Source organism: Lepisosteus oculatus, chromosome 14, assembly GCF_040954835.1.
Source record: "Lepisosteus oculatus isolate fLepOcu1 chromosome 14, fLepOcu1.hap2, whole genome shotgun sequence".
In the NCBI taxonomy this organism is placed as follows: Eukaryota; Metazoa; Chordata; class Actinopteri; order Semionotiformes; family Lepisosteidae; genus Lepisosteus; species Lepisosteus oculatus.
Window position 1 is genome coordinate 4,454,724 of NC_090709.1, and position 17,457 is coordinate 4,472,180.

General features: G+C 45.3%; 1 non-coding gene and 1 pseudogene across 1 annotated transcript; both read right to left on the reverse strand.

The window, feature by feature from the left end:
* LOC102695046 (zinc finger protein 721-like) overlaps nucleotides 1-17,457 on the reverse strand; it is a 1,154,024-nt pseudogene that overhangs the window by 113,817 nt on the left and 1,022,750 nt on the right.
* trnav-aac (transfer RNA valine (anticodon AAC)) lies at nucleotides 9,360-9,432 on the reverse strand. Its single transcript has one exon. It is a non-coding gene; the product is annotated as a tRNA-Val (tRNA).

The window sequence follows — 17,457 nt, forward strand, 5'->3', positions numbered from 1 at the left end:
GGAGGAATCTCTTCACTCCTACAGAGCATGAGCTGAATCAGGAGTGAGACATTTCGCATGTTCATGCATATGTCAATGCATGACCTACAGTAGGCTGTTGTTTTATTGTAAGAAAAATAAACGTACTATGCACAAATTGCTGCATAAAACAACCTGATATTTTAATTATTATTATTTTATAATTTGACTAGTGTGAGACCCCAGATTCTGTTCCCATTATCTTAAGTCCTGATTTTTTTAAACATGATATCTTCCCTTCCTCTAGTTGAAGTCACACGATGAGAGCGATTTTTTTTCACATTGCGATCCAAACACTGACACTGACCAAACCAGAACGGATTCTGCTGGGGGCTGGAATGAGCTCATTCTCATTCCCTGTGCTGGTACACCTTATCTAATTTTTACAATCGCGATAGACTTCTTTTAAATAAAGTAGATATAGTCCTGAAAAAAAAAAACATTAGCTTTATTAGTTTTAACATTAATCGATTTAGAATCTAAAATCGATTTTTTGATAGGTTCAATTTATATTTAAATTAAAATATAGCGTGTATACCTAATCATCCAACTGGCAGAGCAATATTTACGTTGCCTTCCAGAGCTTCCAGCGTGTGGTGGATTAGTATGAGCGTTTGTATGTGGCGCAGGTGCACAATCCACTTTCACACGACTATTTCAGTGTCTTCTCCTCTCACAAATGAACGGGAGCGCAGGATCAGAGTTCGAATGTTATTGATTGGTGATCGTTCAGCGGAGGTCCGGACGTGTTTGCGAGGCTGAAACCAGACGGTATCGTGTATCAGGCTCCGCTTTAAATCAAAATGCTTTACGACTACAAGAGACATGTATAGTATGAAGGATGAGAAAAAAATATGATTTCTTGGAATAAAATGGTTTTTATTTGCATTCAAAATTAAGCGGAATTTTAGCGCGACACACAAATCCTTTGTCTTTTTTAAAGATATTATATATACGTATAATTATATATATATATTATATTTTTTTGCTTAGAAATTTTGGACTGGAGGTGATGTATTACTAGTAGTGACGCTGAGTTCTCTATGGTGAAGTTAAGTCATAAGACCAGGGCCAGTAGCTTAATGGATAACGCTTTTTCATCAGGAGATTGTAGGTTCAACTCCTGCCTGATTGACATGTCTCGCTGCTGATTCAGTTCATCCTCCATACGAGTGAAGCGATTCCTCCTGCTTCTCGTACAACCATATCAGAACAGAAGCCCGTGTCACCCAGCTCCGATTCAAGAGCGACTCGCATCTTCAGCCCTTTTTTTTGTTCGTGATCATTATTTTCTTTAGTTACGATCAATATTGAACTTAAAAAAAAATAAAACGACAAAAATGAAACGCAGGCAGATTTTGTAAAAGTGTTAGGAGTTGACAGGGTGCCCCTTTGGAATAGTTGTCAGAAAATGTGAGAAAAGGAAAGTTACGTAAGCTCTCACACACAGCATTAGAGATTGGAATCTGATTGTTAAAAAAACTACCCGTCTCCCCAGCATTTAACGGTGCTGTTGTTTTTATTTTACATATTGTTAGTATTTTAATGAATTGTTAAAAGATTGATACACAAATCGCTAAATACGAAACGTAAAAAACCCAACTGTAAGCCAACTGTGTCCATGTGCCTGGTGCAGCTATTTTAAAAGCAGTCTATGATTTATTGCGGAAGCGCATTGTTGCCACCAAGGAAAAAAATCTTGAATTCTCCTAATTAAGAAATACCAAATTATCACCTAATTTCGAGATAGCAACGATATCATATGTGTGTATGAATAACCTGTTACATTTGCAATGGCAGTACCTACAGACTATCGAAAGGTTTGCTGGCACTGTGGGTTTAGTGTTCCTGACAATCTGCACGCTGAGAAATGCGCATGGACTGACTTTCTTCTCGCAATGAAAATGTTACCGCTTGTACCTCATGTAAACATAGTTTTAACCATTAGCACACCCATATATATCCTGAATCAAGAACGAATGTGACCTGGAATCCATTGTACCGCTTCAAACTGAAAGTCAGATATTTAGTCTCAAAACTACATAACTCAGTGACTCCTGACTCCAAAAAGTGACTCCTGTTTAATTTTCTTTTCGCTTGCTCGATTTGTAGTACGCTCCTCAATCCTTACAACCGATAAACAAAACGGCTTCATGTGCCACAGCATTCTGCTGCAGGTACGGGTTGCACCGTGTATTAGGCGAACCCGAATGAAATATTTCAAATATGTGAAGAATTTCATGAAACCTGAGAAAAGAAGATCACAGCCAATGTCAACAGTTCAGAGCCTGTAGGCAGCTTCAACAGAACAAAACGATCTGAGGCCTCAATACTTTCATAGAGTGTATTGTGACACTCTAACCACGCTGTTGCTGGTACTGCACCGGGGTAAAGTTAGCTTGAAGTTCGAAAACGATTTTGGCACGCCTGTAGCGCTTTCACGAAATCTCTTAGAGTTACAAAAACACTTGCTTTGTGTATAAAATACATTGTGGATGCTTTCTCAGCCTTTACTTTTTCGTTTTTATGACATTTTTTTGACCAAGCACGAATATGCTTTTGTCCATATCTTCGCAATGGAAGCACAGAACGCCTTCAAACCAAAAGCATTTTAAAGACCACGACTTGTGGATATTTCCACAGCCTTTACATCAATCTATTGGTGAGCTAATTATCTTTTTTTAAACCTCCGGTTTTTCATCGATGCGTAATTACGCACGAACTGGAACCCGGGGGACCGCTGTGTGCACACGTTCACAAAGCGAGAAATACTGTTCAATACGGCTTCATGCGAAAAACCCGTATATGACCATAGGAAGCAGAACAGCGCGGTCTCCAATTACCCAGACTGTAAGCACGGGAATAAAGCTTTGTTTGATTTCTGAAACCCTTCCTTTACGTCCTGTTTTCATTCAGGTAAGGGTCAACTATATTGAAAATACTACTGACAGCAGGAAGATTAAAATATTCTTTACTCAGCAGCTTATTAAAAACAGCTCCCATGATGTTCAAACCGATTTTTTACACAGAACACTGACACAGCTTTGTGTTCTGAATCTCTTTTTCTCTTGCTTTTATTTAATGTGGCACAATGCACTGGTTCACAAACCAATAGAATTTAAACCACAGCACCCACAATGCTGCAGGTAAGTGTTTTGCACACTAAGCAGGTCATCTGACTATTCCCAGCTTTGTTTTGGGTTATGGAACCTTTATTTTTTTATGATTTTCTGAAGATAACACTACAGGTGGGATGGGTGGGTTGTCTTCATGGCTCAATAGCATTGCAAATACAGCACCCAAACTGCTGAAACCAAGTGTTTTACACACCAGACAGGCCCCCGAACCTCATACAACCTTAATGTGGCTGTGGCCCCTTTCTTTATTTTGTAATGAGTTTCTGAAGATAACACTACAGGTAATACACTGGGACGGGTGGGTCGTCTTCATGGCTCAATAGCATTTCAAATACAGCACCCACTCTGCTGAAACCAAGTGTTTTACACACCAGACAGGCCCCCAAACCTCATACAACCTTACTGTGGCTGTGGCCCCTTTCTTTAATTTTTTATGATTTTCTGAAGATTACACTACAGGTAATACACTGGGACGGGTGGGTCGTCTTCATGGCTCAATAGCATTTCAAATACAGCACCCACTCTGCTGAAACCAAGTGTTTTACACACCAGACAGGCCCCGGAACCTCGTACAACCTTACTGTGGCTGTGGCTCCTTTCTTTATTTTGTAATGAGTTTCTGAAGATAACACTACAGGTAATACACTGGGACAGGTGGGTCATCTTCATGGCTCAATAGCATTTCAAATACAACACCCACACTGCTGAAACCAAGTGTTTTACACACCAAACAGGCCCCAGAACCTCATACAACCTTGCTGTGGTTGTGGCCCCTTTCTTTAATTTTTTATGATTTTCTGAAGATTACACTACAGGTAATACACTGGGACGGGTGGGTCGTCTTCATGGCTCAATAGCATTTCAAATACAGCACCCACTCTGCTGAAACCAAGTGTTTTACACACCAGACAGGCCCCCGGACCTCGTACAACCTTGCTGTGGCTGTGGCCCCTTTCTTTAATTTTTTATGATTTTCTGAAGATTACACTACAGGTAATACACTGGGACGGGTGGGTCGTCTTCATGGCTCAATAGTATTTCAAATACAGCACCCACTCTGCTGAAACCAAGTGTTTTACACACCAGACAGGCCCCCGGACCTCGTACAACCTTGCTGTGGCTGTGGCCCCTTTCTTTATTTTGTAATGATTTTCTGAAGATTACACTACAGGTAATACACTGGGACAGGTGGGTCATCTTCATGGCTCAATAGCATTTTAAATACAACAGCCACACTGCTGAAACCAAGTGTTTTACACACCAGACAGGCCCCCAAACCTCATACAACCTTGCTGTGGTTGTGGCCCCTTTCTTTATTTTTTTATGAGTTTTTCAATATGGCACCATTAGACAGGCGGTACATGGGGATAGTACATCGTGCTCTTCACGAGTCAATAGCTCTTCAAGCACAACAGCCACAGTGCTGCAACCAGGTGTTTTACACACCAGACAGCTCCCCTAACCTTATACAACCTCGCTTTGAGTTGTTTAACATTTCTTTCAAATCACTTGGGTTCATCAATCATTTGATCATTTTTCAGCGTGGAATAAACCTATTGCTTGTTCCTTGGAGATTACCATCTGCTGATAAGATATGATCGCTATATTGACCATATACAATTTCTTGCATAAGGAATTCATATTTTGCATACACCGATCTCCCCGGAGTCCCAAGTGATTCTGGTTTTGGAAAGCTAAAGGACAATGAGTTTCACGATACCAGGGGGACAGTGGGTGGTCAAGTCTCCCCTAAACAATGGATCTTGTCAGATTATGATGTCAGTGCATTTAATAAATGTTGTTGAACTCTCTTTAGCCCAAATACAGAGGAGCCCAGACCCAGAATGTTACACATACTGACAGAGAGTGATCTCATTATGTGTGTTTGGATTTTAACAACTATTTTTATTGTTTGCTAGAACCAAAACAATCTATGTTAGACATTTTCATCTTCAGCCAAAAATACAAACCTGTGTACGTAGTGTGGTGCAGGTTCTTGTCCCATCCTGCTCTTGGTCCAGGTTGGAGGGTTGCACCGATTCTGAATCTTGTTAGCTGGTATGGATGGGTTTGGGGGTGTTGATACCAGAGTGGTCCAGGAGGGGGATTCAGGTGTCTCGGGGGCATTCTTGTTTTTCTATGAGTTCAGGTTGATTCTGTTGGTTCTGTCATGAATCTCCCTCACGCAGGCAAGCGCTCCCGCATTCCCTCGAGCTCTCCTCATACCAAACGTGCACATGTCAATCAGTCCTCTACTTAAACCCTCATCTGTCCCCCGGTCAATGCTCACGATTGAGATTCTCTCCCGGAGCTTACCTACTAACTACGCCTTTGCCTTACTATGACTTCTCCCCTGGACCTCGACCCCGCTTTTCCGACAACTGCTTTAGCCACTCGATTTTGTACCTTCGCCTGTTTTACGCTTTCTCGGATCCTGACCCCAGCCTGTCTCTTCATTTACGCCTCTGCCTACCGACGCAACTTCTACGCCTTCCCGGACTCGGGCCCCTGCCTGTTTACTCCGACTACGCCTGCGTCTGGCGCCAACCCTACCAAGGGCACCGCATTGGATCCCTATCCTCAGCAGTCAGCCCCTGCGTGACAGGTTCTGAGTGTCTTGGTTACATCCGTTTGTGTGTATAGATGAAAAAGCTATTGAAGAGCACCCCCACACCCCCCACCCGTCTCGGTGGAAGTTGCCATGTTCAAAAAATCCTAAAAAGATAATTAAAGTTGCACACAACAAAGCATGACTGTGAAAGGTCAGGAGGCCTGCCTAGTGAGCACAACACTCGATTACAGTCAAAAAAAACATTAAAAAATAAAGAAATGTTCCACAACTCAAAGCAAGGTTGTATAAGGTTAGGGGAAATGTCTGGTGTAAAACACCTGGTTGCAGCACTGTGGCTGTTGTGCTTGAAGAGCTATTGACTCATGAATAGCACCCCCCAATCCCCATGTACCACCTGTCTGATGGTGCCATATTGAAAAACTAAAATTCTTATTAAAAAAATAAATAAAGGAGCCACAACCACAGAAAGGTTGTATAAGGTTATGGGACCTGTGTGGTGTGTAAAACAGTTGGTTTCAGCAGTGTGGTTGTTGTATTTGAAATGCTATTGAGCCATGAAGACGACCCACCTATCGCACTGTGTTACCTGTAGTGTTATCTTCAGAAAATCATAAAAAAATAAAGAAAGGGGCCACAACCACAGCAAGGTTGTATGAGGTTCTGGGGCCTGTTTGGTGTGTAAAACACTTGGTTTCAGCAGTGTGGGTGTTGTATTTGAAATGCTATTGAGCCATGAAGATGACACACCTGTCCCAGTGTATTACCTGTAGTGTTATCTTCAGAAACTCATTACAAAATAAAGAAAGGAGCCACAGCCACAGTAAGGTTGTACGAGGTTCCGGGGCCTGTCTGGTGTGTAAAACACTTGGTTTCATCAGTGTGGGTGCTGTATTTGAAATGCTATTGAGCCATGAAGATGACCCACCTATCCCAGTGTATTACCTGTAGTGTTATCTTCAGAAAATCCTAAAAAATATAAAGAAAGGTTCCACAACCCAAAACAAAGCTGGGAAAAGTCAGAGGACCTGCTTAGTGTGCAAAACACTTGCTGCATTGTGGGTGCTGTGGTTTAAATGCTATTGGTTTGTGAACAGAATACCCCTATCCCAGTGCATTGTGCCATATTAAATAAAAGCATGAGAAAAAGAGATTCAGAATGTAAAGCTGTGTCAGTGTTCTGTGTAAAAAATCGGTTTGAACATCATGGGAGCTGTTTTTAATAAGCTGCTGGGAAAAGAATATTTTAATCTTCCTGCTGTCAGTAGGATTGTGAATATAGTTGACCCTTACCTGAATGAAAACAGGGCATAAAGGAAGGGTTTCAGAAATCAAACAAAGCTTTATTCCCGTGCTTACAGTCTGGGTAATGGGAGACTGCGCTGTTCTGCTTCCTATGGTCATATACGGGTTTTTCGCATGAAGCCGTATTGAACAGTATTTCTCGCGTTGTGAACGTGTGCACACAGCGGTCCCCCGGGTTCCAGTTCGTGCGTAATTACGCATCGATGAAAAACCGGAGGTTTAAAAAAAGATAATTAGCTCACTGATAGTTTGATGTAAAGGCTGTGGAAATATCCACAAGTCGTGGTCTTTAAAATGCATTTGGTTTGACGGCGTTCTGTGCTTCCATTGCGAAGATATGGACAAAAGAATATTCGTGCATGGTCAAAAAAATGTCATAAAATCGAAAAAGTAAAGGCTGAGAAAGCATCCACAATGTATTTTATACACAAAACAAGCATTCTCGCAACTCTAAGAGGTTTCGTGAAAGCGCTACAGGCGTGCCAAAATCGTTTTCGAACTTCGAGCTAACTTTACCCCGGTACACGACTCGACATCAGGAAGCACATTGAAGTGAAAGCAGGAAGCGCTGCGACATGCACTGTGCAGATCCCGCCACAATAAGAGGTGAGTGGGTCTGTTTGATGCACAAAGAACGCTTTGATAAGCGTCAAAGGCAAGTCATTCCGAGTTGGTCGTTTGTGTTTTCCGTTCAGACGCGAAATGCTGAAATGATCTCTGGGCTCCTCGGTTGTCATTTCTGCTCCGTAAAGGAATCAGAGCACGCGTTGGCTTCCAGCACGGTGGGTCGGGACACGATGCCGGGGGTCGGAGAGAGCGATGTCTTCCTCGTTAGTATAGGATCTGTCACCTGTCCCCACCTGTCACGCGGGAGACCGGGGTACATCAGGACGCGCATTGAAGTGAAAGCAGGATGCGCTGCGACATGCACTGTGCAGATACCGCCACACTAAGAGGTGAGTGGGTCTGTTCGATCACAGCGCTAGGCGAATCCCCAATCCCCTTTTGTGCGTGGCGACAAAAGAGTCTGTTTCCGCCCGGTTTCGAACCGGGGACTTTTCGCGTGTGAGGCGAACGTGATAACTACTACACTACGGAAATGGTGGTAAGACGTGCCCAGCGGCCCAGCGCTGAGCTTCGCCAATGCGATTCAGCTGCTTCCAGTGCCTTTATTGGAGTGCGCTGATGGACCGTGCTCTCTCTCCAGAGACCAGCACGCCTGTCATGGACGGAGCAGGAAAGGCGGCGCCACATTCTACAGCCCTCTCCACGCAATCGACGAAATCGGGCTACTGCAGTGGAGAAAATCGCCTCTCCAGAAAGTGCAAATATCATCTTGGAGAGTATAAATCCTATTGCCGAAGGTCAGCCCTGTCTACCAGAGTAACCCTCCCACAGCGATGATCAGCTCGTCTCACACGCGAGAAGTTTCGGTTGGAAACAAGCGCCCCCTCTTCTCGCACGTTTGAGTAGATTTAATTCGGCTCCTTCGTACACGGTGCTGATCTTTTGGAAAGCAGGAGGCAAAACCGACACGTTCTCATACCGGGAGTCGAACCCGGGCCGCCTGAGTGAAAATCAGGAATCCTAACCGCTAGACCATATTGCAGCGAACAACCACGCTGTTCCCGGCATCATGCAAGCAAACTACATAAATATGAGAAAACGCAAGAGAGTTGTCACTCAGAGTGTCGAAGGGTCGATGTATACTGGGGCTCAGTTGAAATACAACGTCAGGACTTTTCCGAATTATGTCACGCGAAGAGAGCACAACCTTTTCCGCCCTGCCACGTGTGTATCGGTAACTCGCCGTGATCGTATAGTGGTCAGTACTTTGCGTTGCGGCCGCAACAATCCCGGTTCGAATCGTTGATGAACGACAGAGGCCACTCCGAGCTCTTCTTCAATGACTTACTAAGGATCTTCTTCACATTCGCCCATGCAGGGGAAGCCAGTTACACCAAAGCAAGAGCAGGAAAGTGCATTTCAAGCAGAGACCAGGAGGGACTTGTTTACACCGAGAGTGGTGGGAGAATGGAACAATGCGCCCAGCCCTGTTGCTGGAGCCGATTCTTGATGAGATCTTGGGCTCACTAAGAGGCCCCCGCTGGATGCTAATCTTTCTGTTGTTCTTGCAGATCCTGCGCTGCTTTTGAGCCGACAGAGCTCGTCCTGGTCTGTCGGCACAGCCCAATTGCAAATGATCGGCTCCGCGTACAGAAGGAACGTGCGTTTGGTACAAGAGTGCACGAAGGCACCGGAAATACATTGGGAACAAATGACCAGTCGCTCAATACCTCTGTGATGTACAGGAGCGTGCAGAACGAGGCTGTTTCCACCCGGTCTCGAACCGGGGACCTTTCGCGGGTTAGGCGAACATGATAGCCGCTACACTACGGAAACGGTGAAAGATAAGAATCACGAGAATCAATTTAATTCCTAAGGGTTATGTACTTGTTTTGAGTATGTAATGTAGAAGTTTTAAACAAGTTCAATTACGAAACGGTCTGAAGAAAGATGTGAAGACGGGGGTTTGAATTTAATCTTTTCTGTAGGGGGTTTAGACTTCTAAGTCACAAACTGGGGTTTATGGCAGGAAAGGGGGTTAACTGATAAGGATTGCAGATGCAAGCTAGGAACCCCCCTGGGTGTAATGTTAAACTGACCATTTGCCCAGAACATCGTAAACTGGCCAAATACCATGAACCCCCCTCTTTACCATCAGACCTAGTGACGTCAGAAACGGAGAAGAAAACAATATATAACCCAAAAGTTTGTAACAGTACGGGGAACAATACTTCGGTTTTGTTGTTTCTTGCGGGAAACAAGACTTTGGCTTTATTGTTCCTTGCATGCAATAAACTCATCTATTTTACTTCATCTCGGGATCAAGAACCTTATTTCTTCTGTTACAACAGGTCTAAATGAATGATATACCGAACTTATGTCCTCTTGATATGTGTAACTCTTTGTAACTGAATTAATTTATATCTTTTGTATTCTGATAACTCTTACGATGAGATCTGTTAGGTTTACATGCATATTCTATATATTAATAAATGTATCCTCGTGTATTAGTACCTGTTGAGGTACTTTGAGTTATATCGCATGGTTGGATTCTAAGACCATTAAAAGAATCAATTTTGTGATTTACTGCCACAAAAATAATTGTCCCAGTAAATGCCCAAACCCCTACAGAACTGGTGCCTTGTGAGAGCACACTATAACAGTGTGTGATCTCCTGTCCCAGCCTGAGGAGCAGACAGCGAGCCTGTCTCTCAATAATAATAATACAGTGTGTGATCTCCTATCTTAGCCTGAGGAACAGACAATGAACCTGTCTCTCAATAATAATAACCTAGTGTGGAATGTCCTGTCCCAGTCTGAAGAACAAATAGTGAGCATGTCTCTCAATAATAATAGAACAGTGTGTGATCTCCAGTCCCAGCCAGAGGAACAGACAGTGAGCTTATATCTCAGTAATAATAATACGGTGTGTCATTTCCTACCCCAGCTAGAGGAACAGACAGTGAGCATGTCTCTCAACAATAATATGAATAAACTGTGTGATCTCCTGTCCCAGCCTGAAGAACAGACAGGAGTGAGCCAGTCTCTCAATACTAATAAAGCAGATTATAATCTCCTGTAACAGCCTAAGGAACAGTCAGGAAAGAGCAGGTCTCTCGATAATAATAATACAGTGTGTGTTCTCCTGTCCCAGCCTGAGGAACAGACAGTGAGCCTGTCTCTCAATAATAATAATACAGTGTGTGACCTCCTGTTTCAATCTGAGGAACAGACAGGAGTGAGCAAGTCTCTCAATAATAATAAAGCAGATTATAATCTCCTGTAACAGCCTAAGGAACAGTCAGGAAAGAGCAGGTCTCTCGATAATAATAATACAGTGTGTGTTCTCCTGTCCCAGCCTGAGGAACAGACAGTGAGCCTGTCTCTCAATAATAATAATAAGTGAGACTTTCTGTCCCAGCCTGAGGAAAAGACAGTAAGCTTGTCTCTCAGTAATAATAATACAGTGTGTGACCTCCTGTCCCAGCCTGGGGAACAGACAGTGAACCTTTCTCTCAATAATAATAATCCAGTGTGGAATGGCCTGTCCCAGCAAGAGGAACAGACAGTGAGTCTGTATCTCAATAATAATAATACAGTGTGTGATCTCCTGTCCCAGCCTGGGGAACACTGAGCCTATCTCTCAATACTAATAATACAGTGTGTCATTTCCTGCCCCAGTCAGAGGAGCAGTGAGCTTGTCTCTCAATATTAATAATACAGTCTGATCTCCTGTCCCAGCCTGAGGAACAGTGAGCCTGTCTCTAAATAATAATAATGCAGTGTGTGATCTCCTGTTTCAGCCTAAGGAACAGACAGTGAGCTTGTCTCTCAATAATAATACAGTGTGGTATCTCCTGTCCCAGCCTGGGGAAGAGTGTGCCAGACTCTCAATAATATTAATAATAATAATAATACAGTGTGATCTACTGTCCCAACCTGAGGAACAGACAGTGAGGCTGTCTCAATAATAATACAGTGTGTGACCACCTGTCCCAGACTGAGGAAAAGAAAGTGAGTCTGGTTCTCAATAATAATAATACAGTGTGGGATCTCCTGTCCCATCCTGGGGAACATTGAGCCAGACTCTCAATAATAATAATAATACAGTGTGATCTACTGTCCCAGCCTGAGGAACAGACAGTGAGTTTGTCTCTCAATAATAATACAGTGTTATCTCCTCTCCCAGCCTGGGGAACAGACAGTGAGCCTGTCTCTCAATAATAATAATACAGTGTGAGCTCCTGACCCAGCCTGGGGAAAATACAGTGAGCCTGTCTCTCTATAATAATAATTCAGTGTGGGATCTCCTGTCCAACTCTGAGGAACAGACAGTGAGCCTGTCTCTAAATAATAATAATACAGTGTGTGATCCTCTGTCCCAGCCTGAGGAATAGAGAGTAAGCCTGTCTCTCAATAATAATAATTCAGTGTGGGATCTCCTGTCCCAGCCTGAGGAACAAACAGTGAGCTTGTCTCGAAATAATAATAATATAGTGTGGGATCTCCTGTCCCAGCCTGGGGAACAGTGAGCCAGACTCTCAATAATAATAATACAGTGTGATGTACTGTCCCAGCCTGAGGAACAGACAGTGAGCCTGTCTCTCGATAATAATAATACAGTGTGTGTTCTCCTGTCCCAGCCTGGGGAACAGTGAGCCAGACTCTCAATAATAATAATAATACAGTGTGATCTACTGTCCCAGCCTGAGGAACAGACAGTGAGACTGTCTCTCAATAATAATAATACTGTGTGAGCTCCTGACCCAGCCTGGGGAACATACAGTGAGCCTGTCTCTCTATAATAATAATTCAGTGTGTGATCTCCTGTCCCAGCCTGAGGAACAGTTAGCCTGTCAATCAATAATAATGCAGTATGTGATGTCCTCTCTCAGCTTGAGGAACAGAGAGTAAGCCTGTCTCTCAATAATAATAATTCAGTGTGGGATCTCCTGTCCCAGCCTGAGAAACAAACAGTGAGCCTGTCGTGAAATAATAATAATACAGTGTGGGATCTCCTGTCCCAGCCTGGGGAACAGTGAGCCAGACTCTCAATAATATTAATAATAATAATACAGTGAGATCTACTGTCCCAGCCTGATGTACAGACAGTGAGCCTGTCTCTCAATAATAATATAGTGTGTGACCACCTGTCCCAGACTGAGAAACAGACAGTGAGTCTGCCTCTCAACAATTATAATACAGTGTGCGACCTCCTGTCCCAGACTGAGGAAAAGACTGAGTCTATCTCTAAATAATAATAATACAGTGTGGGATCTCCTGTCCCAACCTCGGGAACAGTGAGCCAGACTCTCAATAATAATAATAATACAGTGTGATCTACTGTCCCAACCTGAGGAACAGACAGTGAGCCTGTCTCTCAATAATAATAATACAGTGTGTGATCTCCTGTCCCAGCCTGAGGAACAGACAGTGAGCCTCTCTCTCAGTAATAATAATACAGTGTGTGATCTACTGTCCCACCTCAAACGAAGACACAGTGAGCCTGTCTCTCAATAATAATAATACAGTGTATGATCTCCTGTTCCAGTCTGGGAAACAGAAAGTGAGCCTGTCTCTCAGTAATAATAATATAGTGTGTGATCCACTGTCCCAGCCTGAGGAACAGACAGTGAGCCTGTCTCTCAATAATAATAATACAGTGTGTGATTTCCTGTCCCAGCCTGAGGAACAGACAGTGAGCCTGTCTCTCAATAATAATAATACAGTGTGTGATCTCCTGTCCCAGCCTGAGGAACAGTGAGCAGTCCTAATAGTTACCGCTTTCCTGATTTAGCTCAGCAGCTTTTATTTCGCCTGAAGCGCAAGAAACTTTTGAGAACAGGTTGGGTTTGCTGTGCTCAACTGGCTCGGCGTCTTCGTGTCGTAGTGCCGCAATGGTGTATTTTCCTTCCTTCTCTTTTCAGCCCGGAAGAAACATTTTACTTCTTCCTTTTGTAGCCGACGCATGCCGACGCATGTGTTGTGTTGTGGATTTTCCCCTTCTTGAATTTGTACTCCTCCTCCCTCTCTCTTCCTATCTTTACCACTCCCTCTCTCTACCTCTCCCTCTCTCCCTAACCCCCTCTCTCTCCACCACTCTCCCTCTCCCTCGCCCTCCACCTCTTTCCCTCTCTCTGCCTCTCTACCGGTCTACCTCTCTCTACCTCTGCCTACCCCTCTCTGCTCTCTCTCTCTCACTCTGGAGTTTATTTTCCAGACAGAAATCCAGCTCCGTCCCTCCTGTGGAAGATTGGTGATGCAGGATGAGAGCATTGCAGCGGCAGGTTCTGTGGTCTGTTTCAAATCCGCCCGCGATGAGACACCGAGGAGAAATGAAGAGCCCCAGTTGCGCTAGAAAATCACCCGGGAAAGAGACTTTCAATGTAGGAAAAATAAGTCGTTAGTAACAGACATAATATGTTTGTTTTATTTTTTTAATCGCTGCGATGTGTGACTAAGCTCATACGACTAAGCGTTGCCCCCTTTGTCTAGATCTGGTAACCTGCTCGTCGCTGGTGGGCCACATCGTGTCCCCCGTCACTATACTGGGGCAATAGGACCCACACAGACCGCAGGGTGAGCACCCCCTGCTGGCCCCACAGAGAGGGAGAGGTAGAGGTAGGGAGAGAGGTAGGGAGGGGAAAAGTGAGAGGTAGGGAGAGAGGTAGAGAGAGGGAGGAGGAGTACAAATTCAAGCAGAGGCCTGAGTGGAGCACTGTCGTATGGCCCTGACATCAATCCCTCAACTCTCTGCATAAAGCAGTGTCTTATGGCCATGACATCCCACCCCCACCACTCTCAGTGGAAAGCACTGTCGTATAACCATGACATCCCACCTCCACCGCTCTCTGAGTAAAGAAGTATCGTCAGGACCTTACATCCCACCACCGCCACTCTCTACGTAAAGAAGTGTCGTATGGCCCTGACACCCACCCCTCCACTCTCTGCATAAAGTAGTGTCGTCAAGCCCTGACATCCCGCCCCCGCCACTCTCTGCGTAAAGCAGTATCGTCAGGCCCTGACATCCCACCCCTGCCACTCTCTGCATAAAGAATAGACACCTTCCCCTCAACTCTCTGCAGAATGCAGTCTCGTCAGGCCCTGACATCCCACCCCCGCCACTCTCTGCCTAAAGAAGTGTCGTATGGCCCTCACATCCACCCCTCCACTCTCTGCGTTAAGCTGTGTTGTCAGGCCCTGACATCCCACCTCCGCCACTCTCTGTGTAAACAGTATCTTATGGCCCTGACACCCACCCCTCCACTCTCTGCATAAAGCAGTGTCATCAAGCCCTGACATCCCACCTCCGCCACTCTCTGTGTAAACAGTATCTTATGGCCCTGACACCCACCCCTCCACTCTCTGCATAAAACAGTGTCATCAAGCCCTGACATCCCACCTCCACCACTCTCTGTGTAAAGCAGTGTCATATAGCCCTGACACCCACCCCTCCACTCTTTGAATAAAGCAGTGTCGTCAAGCCCTGACATCCCAACCCACCACTCTCTACGTAAAGAAGTGTTGTATGGCCCTGACATCCCATCCCCACCACTAACTGCGTAAAGCAGTATCGTCAGGCCCTGACATCCCACTCCCGCCACTGTCTACTGTGATGGAAATATAACTATCAAGGAAGCCACAAGAGAGAGTTCTCACCTGAGTAAGGTCTTTATTTCAATATTGCAATATTGGGAGCCCTGCTGCCACTTCGCAAAGTGCAACCAGAGACTCAATTTGTTACAAGCAGTACAGGGTTTTTATAAGACGTTGCGCTGTAAAAAAGTTCAGGACTTGGTCCCTTCTAAAACTTCCCCTTTCTCTAAGAGAAAACAGATTACATCATAGAGCGAGAGAAGAAAAACTAGATTTGTTATTCAAAGCTTATCAGTTACTTTCAGCTAATTCTAATGACCCAGACAGCATATATTGTTTTGGTACATTGTCTTCTAAACTAACCTAAACAGTGTACTTTGTTGACTAACTGTTTTCTAAAATTCTGCACGCACTGTAGCACAGCAGTTACATCCTTGAAATATATTATCTAAAAGCACCAATATATTTTTTTCAAAGCTCTCTACATTTTTAAGAATCAATTTACTTATTAGATTTCCACTTCACTACGTAAAGAAGTGTTGTATGGCCCTGACACCCACCCCTCCACTCTCTGCATTAAGCTGTGTTGTCAGGCCCTGACATCCCACCCCTGCCACTCTCTGTGTAAAGCAGTGTCATATGGCCCTGACATCCCACCCCCACCACTCTCTGTGTAAAGCACTGTCGTTTGGCCCTGACACCTCACCCCCGCCACTCTCCGTGTAAAGCAGTGTCATATGACCCTGACATCCCAACCCCGCCAAACTATGTGAAAAGCAGTGTCATATGGCCCTCACATCCCACCCCCACCACTCTATGTGTAAAGCACTGTCGTATGGCCCTGACATCAAACTCCTGCCACTTTCTGCGTAAAGCACTGTTGTATGGCCCTGACACCCACCCCTCCATTCTCTGCATAATGCAGTGTCCTCAGTCCCTGACATCTCAATACCCCCAATCTCTGCGTAAAGCAGTATCGTTAAGCCCTGACATCCCAACCCCTCCACTATCTGCGTAAAGCAGAATTGTCAGGCTCTGACATCCCACCCCTGCCACTCTCTGCGTAAAGCGGTGTCGTCAGGCCCTGACACCCACCCCTGCCACTCTCTGCGAAAAAATGTGTCGTATGGCCCTGATACCCACCCCTCCACTCTCTGCGTTAAGCAGTGCTGTCAGGCTCTGACACCCCAACCCCGCCACTCTCTCCGTAAAGAATTGTCGTATGGCCCTGACACCCACCCCTCCACTCTCTGCGTAAAGCAGTGTCGTCAAGCCCTGACATCCCACTTCCGCCACTCTCTGCATAAAGCAGTGTCGTCAAGCCCTGACATCCCACCTCCGCCACTCTCTGGGTAAAGCAGTATCGTCAGGCCCTGACATCTCACCCCTGCCACTCTCTGCCTAAAGAAGTGTCATATGGCACTGACACCCACCCCTCCACTCTCTGCGTAAAGAAGTGTCGTATGGCCCTGACACCCACCCCTCCACTCTCTGCATAACGCGGTATCGTCAGGCCTTGACATCCCACCCCCGCCACTCTTTCATAAAGTGGTGTATTACGGCCCTGACATCCAACCCCCGCCACTCTCTGCGTAAAGCAGTATCGTCAGGCCCTGACATACCACCCCTGCTACTATCTGCGTAAAGCAGTATCGTCAGGCCCTGACATCCAAATACCGCCACTCTCTGCGTAAAGCCCTCTCGTATGGCCCTGACACCCACCCCTCCACTCTGTGCATAAAGCAGTGTCGTCAACCCCTGACATCCCACCCCGTCCACTTTCTACGTAAAGCACTGTCGTATGGCCCTGAAATCCCACCTCATCCAGTCTGCGTAAAGCACAGTCGTCAACCCCTGACATCCCACCCCCGCCACTCTCTGAGTAAAGTAGTATCTTCAGGCCCTGACATCCCACCCCGCCACTCTCTTCGTAAAGAAGAGTCGTATGGCCATGACACCCACCTCTCCATTCTCTGCATAATGCAGTGTCCTCATGCCCTGACATCCCACCCCCTCCACTATCTGCGGAAAGCAGAATTGTCAGGCCCTGACATCCCACCCCTGCCACTCTCTGCATAAAGAAGTGTCGTATGGCCCTGATATCCCACCCCCGCCACTCTCTGCGTAAAGCAGTATCGTCAGGTCCTGACATCCCACCCTCACCACTCTCTGCGTAAAGAAGTGTCGTATGGCCCTGACAGCAATCCCTCCATTCTCTGCATAAAGCAGTATTGTCAGGTCCTGACATCCCACCTCTGCCACTCT